General features: G+C 37.2%; 1 long non-coding RNA gene across 11 annotated transcripts in view; it reads left to right on the top strand.

The window, feature by feature from the left end:
* LOC126504050 (uncharacterized) overlaps positions 1-10,768 on the top strand; it is a 38,518-nt gene that overhangs the window by 20,839 nt on the left and 6,911 nt on the right. For all 11 annotated transcript variants that reach the window (XR_007592486.1, XR_007592484.1, XR_007592487.1 and 8 more), the window contains one exon: positions 7,367-7,578. This is a non-coding gene — a long non-coding RNA (uncharacterized lncRNA). The remainder of the gene's footprint in view (positions 1-7,366; positions 7,579-10,768) is intronic.

The raw sequence follows: 10,768 nt of genomic DNA, 5'->3' as shown, positions 1-10,768 counted from the left end.
ATATATTCTCTACTCTGTATTGGTGACTTTCCAACTCTTCTTACAATTGACATTCCACATCATGGAAATGATAAACTCTTAAATGCTTCCTGACAAAAAAAATGAGATTCCCAGTGCCCAAATTTATCTTTAGAAAGTGAAGAGGAAGGGCCAAGTCACCTAGTTCTCCTGTACTTTCTGAAGAGTTAGGCATGTGACAGGTGAATGCCAAACTATCAGACACATTTAAAACTCTGTGTGTGGTGGGTGAGTAGGTGGAACATAAGGTCTGCCATTTAAGTCAATGCAATTACTGAGTGGCAGCAAGAAGAATCACAAAGAACATTTGAAAGGCGTAAAGGCTGAATTTTTGAGCATGATTAGGTGGCATAGGGTTATTGTCAGAAATCCTTGCAGTGTGTAATTTTTTAATATGCCAAACAGGCAAGTGTGCATTACTTACCTTTGCAGGCAGTTTTCCCTTTGTTTCTGTCCTCTATATATGTGTATTTTCCTCCGTAGGAAACCTGGATGTCAACATTCACCACTGATTTGCAAATATTACTGTTATTTATGTTTCAGTGTGTCATTAGAGCAAACTTGCTGAGGTGCTTCACACAGGCAACATGTTTTTTTTTTTTTTAATCAGAAAAAGAGTTGCTTTCTTTTAAATCCAGGAGACACAGCAAAGCTCCAGGCAGTACCTCAGAGATGCACACCTTGGAGATACAGGCTTTCCCATGGTGTCAGTGACTGAGTTTCTGCCCAGGGCTACTTCTTATGTTATTATTATTTCAACCAGTGTAGACTAAGCTGGGGTACCCTTCACAGCTCTCTACTTGTCTTTTTAATATGTTGTAGCCTGTATGCATCACTGCAGTAAATAAACTTCAGTAATGAATCTGTATCCATTTAACATAAAATTATGCCATTAACACAAAATTAAATGTCTAGCCCAGGATCTTAATGGAACTTATTACCCCCCAAATGCAAAATCCCCTTTCAATTAAAATTGCTTGCAGCAGTAATTGTATGAATAATTGCACCAACCCACATACATTTCTTCCTTATCATCTTGAACATGTCTCTCATCTTGGCTCTGTAGGAAATCCTTGTGTTGGCAGGATATTAGTGAAGCGTGTTGTAGTTAACACTAATTAATTCATGTTGGTTTCTTCACAATCTAATGAAACAAAATTAAACCTGTACTTTGTTCATTTGGTTCATATTTTCCAAATGAGACACCTAATGGAGACTTTGTAAAGGGCATGTCAGTTTTGCAGTTAGTCTCTTTGAGATTTCTCATCCTTTTCCAGAGGGAAAATCCTGAATATGATGCCAGTAATAATGATGATTATGTACATAAAAGATGAAATACTTGTTGCTAAGTGGCAGATTTATTTTTGAAAGCAAATTTCTGGTTAGGCATTTACAAGCAGCAGTTTTCCCTCATAAGAGACACTGAAAGAAAGACATTGGAGAAGCGTCTAAATACAAGCACAATTGAACCTATACTGCCAAGGGAGTCTCCAAAATGCAATAGTTATCTAAGGAAAGTTTTTCCCTTTATTTTGAGAGCCCACAAAATTAATTGCACTTTGGGAACTCATACTGGCTGAATTTTCTAAGGTTGTGCTTAGTTTTTTAAATTTCATATTTCTTTGATTATTTTCCCCATTTTTACTTGGTTAAAGAAGAAGAGCCACGCCGGGCAGTGGTGGTGCATGCTTTTAATCCCAGCACTTGGGAGGCAGAGGCAGGCGGATCTCTGTGAGTTCGAGACCAGCCTGGTCTACAGAGCTAGTTCCAGGACAGGCTCCATACCCACAGAGAAACCCTGTCTCGAAAAACCAAGAAAAAAAAAAAAAGAAGAGCCACCTTAAGCAGTATCAGTAGTTGTTTCAACTATAATTTCAGGGTCAACATTTCAGCTCTTGAAAAAGTCAAACAAAAGACGAAAAGGATCTATGTAATTTTTTTCTTTTGTCTATCCCCTAAAATGGATGAGGGGAACCTAACACTCATCCTCTCCGAGATCAGTCCAGCTCTATCATCTCTGAGCCTTCTCACATCCCTACTTTAATTTCATGAACATTCTCACGTCTTTAAATGGTCTCTAGCTTGTTAACACTTGATACATAGCAAATAAGGTTATAATATGCTGTTTGGGAAATGTCAGGAAAAATGTTTGTGGATGTTCATTCATAGATTCACAAACAACAACTATGGAGGGAAGGGTGAGGATATGATGATCTCTTCTCGTTCTCTCTTTCCTCTTTAGGTACTTATTTCTCCCCAACACACACACACACACACACACACACACACACACACACACACACACATACACAGTATACAGTGTGTTTTCAACACACATGGTTCCTATGAAGCTCTTTGGTAAAATGGGCCATGGACATCATCACTGATCCCAGTTGTACTAGGACTCAGGTCCCAAACATGGATGGCCCTTGGCAGCCTCAGACGCCAATGTCTCTATGGCTCTTGGACACCATGACTCTTGGAAACCCACATGATTAGGCCCAGGACCTCTGAATAGTCCTCAGTGGTATCATGAACCCTGGACTTCAACTCAGACATTGTTACAGAGCCACTGACCTACACATGGCCCTCTGCCACAGCCTGGGCCTAGGTATTACCATGGCCCCTTGCGGCAGTCCAGGCCACTCATATCTGTTTGGCCCCAACTGCAGCTTGAGCCTCAGACACCAACATGGCCTCAGGTGATGACCCATCCCATAGGTATTTGCATGGTCTTTGGTGGTAACAGGAGCCACAGATACCAACACAGGTGTTGACTGCAGTAGAGCTAGAGACCAAATAAGGCCTTGGCAGATGTTGGATGTCATCATGGCCTCAGGTGGCAACATAGGCTACTCAGGCATGGCCCCACAGCAAAGAAAAGATTTATATTCCAGGAAGTACTATTAAGATAATTATCTATTAAGAAATACAAATATTATTGAGAGAAATTTTATAACATATTACAGAGTAATTTGAGAAGCAGGACATAAAAATAAAATCATAACAAAATGACAACATGTAGACCATTGTTCTGGGTAGGTAGTGTTTTTTAATAATGTAGTAACAAGAAAAAGACAGAAAGGAACCCAGGAGCAGTAGACTCTACCTACACAGGTCTTACTGGGAAAGTAAACCTGTCTTTCACTGTCTATATAACCCTCCAGAATGACACTATTCCCTTAAACCTCTTCCTATTAAGTAGAATTAGACAAGTATAATATTTACTTGATGAAGTTGTTTTTAATGTTAGAAGAGATAAAATATTTAAAATCCTTGGCACTGTGTGCGACATGTGATAAATGTAAATAAATCTTGTCACTATCTTTATCTCATGCCATCAGATGGTAAATTGCTAAGCAAGAATAATTCAAAACCAATTGCTTGCTAGCTGAAACCACAACCTGCCTGATCAGTGAAGGATTAATATGCTCACCTCCTGGCAATCTTACAACCTGCAAAACGAGCGTAGAACATTGCGTATAACCCATAAGCCGATGACACATAAGAGCCTGCATAAAAAGCCAATAGTTATATGTAAATCTAGCCAGACTTACATGTAACATAACAAAAACAAACTATACAACAGAATTTTCATTCACAATTTGATGAAATTTTTACTTAAAAGATAAGGACACAAACAGTTCTATAAAATTTGGGTATGATGAAAAAGTACATATATTCTTTTCAGGAGTAATTTGATAAGATTTGTCAAAAACATTACCAAAAATTTATGTGCTTTAGAATTTTAGTCTGAAATAGAAGAAGTATTTATGAAGAATACAAGGATATGTCCATTATCCACATATGACAATGTTTAGTAAGCTCTGTTTTCAATTATGATAATTTTGAGACAACAAACAGAATGGTACTGAGTCAATAAATATTTACATAGCAGAAATATTTCAGTTGCCATAAAAAATAGTTTATTTACATTTCTAAGAATGTTATAATCTAGTGTTTAAAAATAATAGCAGTACTTAAAAATAAAGAAAATAAATTTAGCATATCACAAGTTTCTTTTCTATGACTAAGATGCACAAAATTCTTGCAGTGGTGTAGAAAAAATTGTCATTTATTCTCTAGTACATATTTTTGTACTTTTTAAACTTCTGTGTGCCTAACACATTTTTGCAGTTTCTAAATTTCACTTAGTAATATTGTTAATCAAATGTGAAATTTAAAGCTATAGAACAAGTATTTGTGCCCCCATTGAAGTTGTATGCAGAAAGAAACAGAAATATCTGGATAGCTTCACAAGAAGAGAATGCTTTGTTTTAAATGAAAATCCCAGGGTACTGACCTTGTCCAACAACAATGTTCTGTTTGAATCGAGTCCAGGCTTAAGACTTTCAGTGGATGATCAACTCTGATGGTCCCAACCCAACTTTCCCCATAGAATGGGAAGCTCCTCCTGTTGGGAAAACCAGAGATTCAGTTAACCTTAGATTGGAATTACATGCTCATTATCCATATTATTGTTACAAATTAATCCTTAGGGACTCTCATTCATGTGAAACTGTGGCAAAGCTTAGCACAAAGGTTCATAAGGAAAATTGCAGAGTGACTTATGAGGTGCCTTCCTTAGGGGCATGAATCAGTAGGCAGCCTTCGAACTTGATCTGTAAGTGGTGAGAGAAGCTTTTCCAAAATTTAGGAAGCAAGGCTGTTTCCTTTTGTTTTGCTCTCTTGGGTCATTTGCTCTAGGGCATTACTCCTAGCTCTGCATCACCAGATAAGATAATGACGTAAGAATCTGATTTATTATATTAACTTACTCATCCACCATGCCCTAGCAGTTGATGGGTATAGTATGTGAATGTAGGTATTGAGGTTGAAATGTGCCTGAGATGTAAATATATTCATTATTGTCACATAGGTGATAACTGCATAGACATTTTACTCATTTTTGTGGGAAGAACACTTAATATGAGAAGTACGTTTAATAGATTTTTAAGTGTCCAATAAAATGTTGCTTGGTGCATTTAAAGGGTTGCCTAACAGATCTCTGGAACTCATTCCTCTTATATTACCCAAACATCATACACATTTGATTAGCAATCCTGATTTCCCCCTCCTCCCTGCCTCTGGCAACCATCATTTTGTTCTTTGCTTTTCCGAGTTCAGTTATTTTAGATACTTCATTTAAGTTTAATTATGTAGTAATTTTACATAATTAGAGAAGAAGGCTGCCCAAAGAAATGTAATACTGCAGGCATTAAAAGCTTAGGATATTCATTTTCTGTATCACTTATCCTTAACTATAGAGAGAAGAATCCAAACAGCCATGTTATCTTTTCCAGTTTTCTGTTTTAAATGATCATCGTAACCTTATGACTTCTATTTCCTGTCCTGTTGGTCTTAATTTTTAGAATATTTTTATGTTTTTCCTTTAATGTTTGTGGTCTTTCTAAGTCATGGTCTTGTGATTTATTGCAAATTCTGTGATTTTCACTATATGTGGTACCAACTACTGGAATCCAACAAATACTTTAAGGTTGTTAAGCAAATTTCTTATTTGCCAAGATTGTCAGCATATCTTTAAAAAATAATTTTTTATTTATTGTGTGATTGTGTGATTTTGTGTGCTTGTGCATATTAAAGAGGGAGAGGCTAAACACATGCCAGAGCGGGGTTGTGGAAATTTTTTGTAAGTTGGCTTTATCTCTCTGTCTTGGGTTCCAGGGATTGAACTCAGGTTGGCAGATTTTTGTGGCAAATACTATTATCTATTGAGCCATCTAACTGGCCTTTTTAGCACATACTGAGCTACATCTCTAATCTAGTTGTCTTTATCTGTGCTTTATGTATGTATGAATTGTATGGGCAAAACAGTATTTTTCTTACCCAAATATGCTCAACAATTATCTAACCATATGTCTGCTGATATCACTACTGTAGGAGTAGGTGAATATTCTCACTGAAGGTAAATAAATATATTAGTGTATTCTTCTGTGCTAGGAAAATCAATAGGTTATAGCTTCAGCTCATTATTAGTGTGTAGTGATTCCAAAGGAGAGAATAGCATTGAGGTACTAGTCAGACTAACTAATAAACAGGGGTGCTTAGAAAAGACTCTAAAGGGAAAAATATTTGAAAATTTGATCTTTAGCAGGCAAGTTAAAATGCAGAATATATATTTTTTAATCTGTAAGTTAGCATCCTTTCATACATTTATCTGAAAAAAAAATTGTTGTGTTTAATGATCAATGCCCATGGCAATGGATGTACTGGTCACTCTGATATGACCAGCATACCTCCTTCACATGTCGTAAATTATACAAACAGGTAAGCACTGCACACCATTAAGAGGAGCGGGCACTCCAGGTCATTTAAAGACATTGGAAATATTAACATAAAAATAAATGTCTTACAAAATAGTTTTGGAGTATGATACCTGAGCAGTTATTCCATGTTAATTCAAAAGCTTAATCAAAATAGATATCTCATGACTGTTTTGTATGAAGACACTTAAGCACTTAGTTTGCCAATAGTCAATAGACTTGAATAATGCCCATCAGTCTCCCAAGAAGTAGGGGACATATTTTTATACTTCATTTTTTCTATGAAAAGAATAGGACCCACGTCCATTAATTGCTATAACTAGAGGCTAAAATGCACTTGAACTGAACTGTGTTGAGTTAGCTCCTTTAACAAAGCCATGTTCTCTGGGTTCATCTCTCTTCATTTTGTGATTAGTAATTTTAGCATCTATTACTTTTTCTAATCCACTTTTTTGAACATTTTTCAAAACATGAACTTTCCGTGTCACAAAGCCCTGTGGGTCACTGCCCTTACATTTACTTTTAAGTTGATAACGTGGAACTCCTAACAGTGAAGAGGATGAACACAACTAGATTTCAGTGTGGCAAAGGGAAGAACCTGGATACATTTTTTAAAACTTTTTGTTTCACTGAAAATAGATTTTTCTCTCCTGCTACATAACCAAGCCACAGTCTCACCTCCCTCTGCTTCCCCCAAACCTCCCCTCTCCCCCAAATCCACTCAACCTCCATTTCGTCTTCAGGAAAGAATAGGTCTCCGAAGAAACATCAGCCAAACAGGACAAAACAAGGTTCAATAGGACAGGCAAAAGCCCTCATATGGACGCTGGACAAGGCCACCTTGTCCCCAAAACAGACAAAAGAGTAAGACACACTGCTCCCACTGTTAGGAGTCCAACAAAAACACCAGACTAACAGTCAGAACGTATACGCAGAGAACCAGGTACAGACCACTGGAGGCCCCGACTTGTGGCTTCAGTCTGTGAATCCTACTTAGTTGACTCAGTGGGCCATATTCTCCTGGTGTCCTCCATCCCTTTGACTCCTATAATCTTTCCTCCCAGCCTTCTGCAGGATTTCTTGGAGGGGAGGGACCTGAGAACGTCCAATGTAGACTGTTTAATTTCTGGTTTGGTTATTATCTGCTTCTGGAAAAAAAAAGCCTCGTTGATGATGACTAGACAAGGCACCGCTCTATGAAGAACCAGATACACTTCAAAGTGTCCAAGAGAAGAACTAGATCCTGAAGTCTTGAGGACCTCACCATTGCTGCACGGTATGATAGCTCTATATTCAGGCTCTTTTTTTTTATAAGGGAAAAAATAGCCCAGACTAAAGTATAAGGTAAAAGTAAGCAAGTATATCTATATTGATTCATTTTCACGAACCCTTTAATTATGGATTGTTACACTTACTATGAATTCCTTCATGTTAACTTCTCATCTGAAAGGGCAACCACAGAAGGCAGAGAAACACTGAGTCTATCTACATTACCATTGTCAACTAGTGTGTAAAAGCTCACTGTGGGCACAGATCATGTAGAATGTTTCGTACATAATTTTATTAAGATAAAGTAGCCTTAAATCTCAATACGCCATGAGCAAGCTTGCTAAACTCTAGGGAAGGACAACAGCATTGTGGTTTAATTTCTGATTTCTCACTCACCACCATCACCACCAAGTTTGGCAACAGTTAAAAGTTTGTGAACATACAATGACCAAAATTAATTGAAAGTCACCTGAGTGATGGAGTTGAGGTGTTTGTGGCAACATTTGTCCTTGTTTTATCTTGTAACTTTACTGCCGTCTTGGTTCTGAAGACAACATGGGTACTTTGAAGTACATATGTGGTTATACCATGGGATGTCAATGTATGCTGCCCAAAGCACCCCGGCTCAGATTCCAGACTGTTGTGTGTTATGAATTGAAGATTCTTTTCTGTTGACAAAATTTTCCACCCTTATGAAAATAATGCTTTAATTACAAAAAAAACAAGGATGCTTAGTGTTTATTTCTAATTGTCATTCGTCAATATTTATCAAATTAGTATATCTCTGGATTGACTTCTGTTAGAACGTTTGACTTGAAAACTGTTGTTTGAGTCACTTAATTGGATTTCATAGAAAAATTAATATGTGAATTTTTATAATAATTTATAAAGTGGGTCCTAAACAAATTTATGTAATTTTATTTATTTTGTATGTGTACATGCATATACACACGTGTGCATGTGTATTAGACATGCATGTGTATTTGGGTGTGCATGTATGTGTTTCTATAGCACTGGGGGTCCACAGATTAACCTCAGATGTTGTTCCCCTTGAGCTGTCCACCTTGTTTTACTAAGACAGGGTCCCTAATCTCCATGTTCAGCTGTTAAACTTGCCTGGCTGGTCGATGAAGCCTGAGTATCTGCTTCCTCAGGGCTGATATTACAGCCATGTACTAATACATATGGCTTTTTCCATGAATGCCTGATATTAGCTCATATCCTTATGTTTGTGACACAAATGAATTGATTTATCATCCTAGACCCTCTTCTACCATTTTGTATGATGTATTGATGTGAATTAGAATTTTCTGCACTGATGAGGACAAAATCAAAATATTGATAACTTTTGAAAAACATTGAAATTCCCTATCTTTCAGTATCAAATATTCATTCAAAATATGATTATTTATGTAAAAATAAATAATCACACTTGTCTCATTTGTAAGTCAATTTGATTTTGTCTTCAACAAGTGGTAAAACCGTGTAATGCCAGACATTTGTTTTAAACTAAATTTTATTATGGTTTATTTTGGGTAAATGATTCATTCATATACTTATTTTATGTGTCAATATACCAGAGCCATGTAAAAAAAATTCTGTATCATAAGGCATTGCAGAGGGGAAACTCTAAGAAGCCCTGGCCTAATGAAAGGCACTGAGTACTCATTTGTATCCCTACGCACACGCCAAATCACCGCATAACTGACGGAGGCATCGCTTTGCTCTCTGTCGTAGGAAACGGTGACATACAGACAAAATCTCCTTCTGCCACGAGGTTGGCAGATTTTACTCCCACGTTTCTTTCTTTGATGTTTTCTCGTGAGTCACAGTTTGGTTCATTCGTAAGTAAATTCAGTAGGCCACATGCCCAGTACGTATAAAACGTCTGAAGTTTGTTCTGTAATTTTTGGAGAACTCCCATGAGTCCTCTCACCTTCAGCTACTGTGTGTAAGAGGCCGTATTTTCTTCACACATTCCACATGTAAGAAGTCGCTACATTTTGAATGCAGAAGCAGAGAGACACCATCTCTTGCTATTGAACCTGCATAAAAGAAATGACATCATGTAAAGCAACGTATTCTTTTCTCAATCATTTCCATTGCAGAAAAGTGTTATTTTACTTAAAAAGTAGATTAAAACAATTAAGTCGTGATAAGACTGTCACTTCATGGCCTTTTGGTTCAGATCAGGTGGAGAGCAATAAGACTAAGATCTGTTACAGATTAGGCTAAATACATGCAAAAAAATGTGCATTCCTGTTTCTTCAAGTGATACCTATGGGTAAGATTTTTATCTTAAACCAACATATTAGTGTTCAACCTAGAAATACTGTTGTCGAATTTAGTACCAAATATCATTTTTATTGGAGTTCAGCCGTGATGCCAGCAAAAGCATATAACTCATTGTAGTTGTGCAAACATACTCTGAACCAGTTTGGGGAAATAACTCCTGACATAATAGTTTGTTTTGTGTCTAGATGGAATGTCTTCAGATATAACAAAAGAGTCTGAGGTCGGCAGGAGTTTGAGGTTGCTGATTTGTTTAATCATAGACAGCTAAAAGTTACTATGGGAATTTTAGAATAAGATGTGAAGTTCCATAAACTTCTACTGTCATCTGAAGTTCAGACTTTTAGAAAGGATCCTGGAATAAAGCTCATTTCCTGATTTCTGTCCTTTGAGCAGCCATCCAGTGTGCACCAATGCTGGCAGTTTGTGTATTTATATTCCTCCATTAGTAACACATCTACAAATTCCTTTGGCTCAGAAACAGAAGAATGAAGAATGAGGATATAGAGTCCTGTACAAAAGCATCATCATCCTATCTCCGAGCTTGAATTTTACCCACAATCCTCTTCTATATCAAAGAACCTATGCACTTGTCCAAAACCCGTTTGGAATTTTCTTGACTTCCAACTTGCAAAGTAGCCATGAATCTTGGCAAGGCTTTTCATCTATCTTCCCTTATATAGTGATGTTAGTGCTTGTGTTTCAAATGAATTGTCTATTTTCTAATAATCATGAATTATTGAATGTGTGTGTGTGTTTGAGAGAGAGACAGAGACAGAGAGGGATGAGATAGAGACAGAAAGAGGGGGAGACAGAGAGAGGGGGAGACAGAGAGAGGGGGAGACAGAGAGAGGGGGAGACAGAGAGAGAGAGAGAGAGAGAGAGAGAGAGAGAGAGAGAGAGAG

The sequence above is a fragment of the Alexandromys fortis genome, unplaced genomic scaffold (genome assembly GCF_014885135.2).
Source record: "Alexandromys fortis isolate MF-2015 unplaced genomic scaffold, M_Fortis_MF-2015_v1.1 scaffold_16, whole genome shotgun sequence".
Lineage (NCBI taxonomy): Eukaryota > Metazoa > Chordata > Mammalia > Rodentia > Cricetidae > Alexandromys > Alexandromys fortis.
This window is presented reverse-complemented; position numbering and strand designations above follow the sequence as displayed.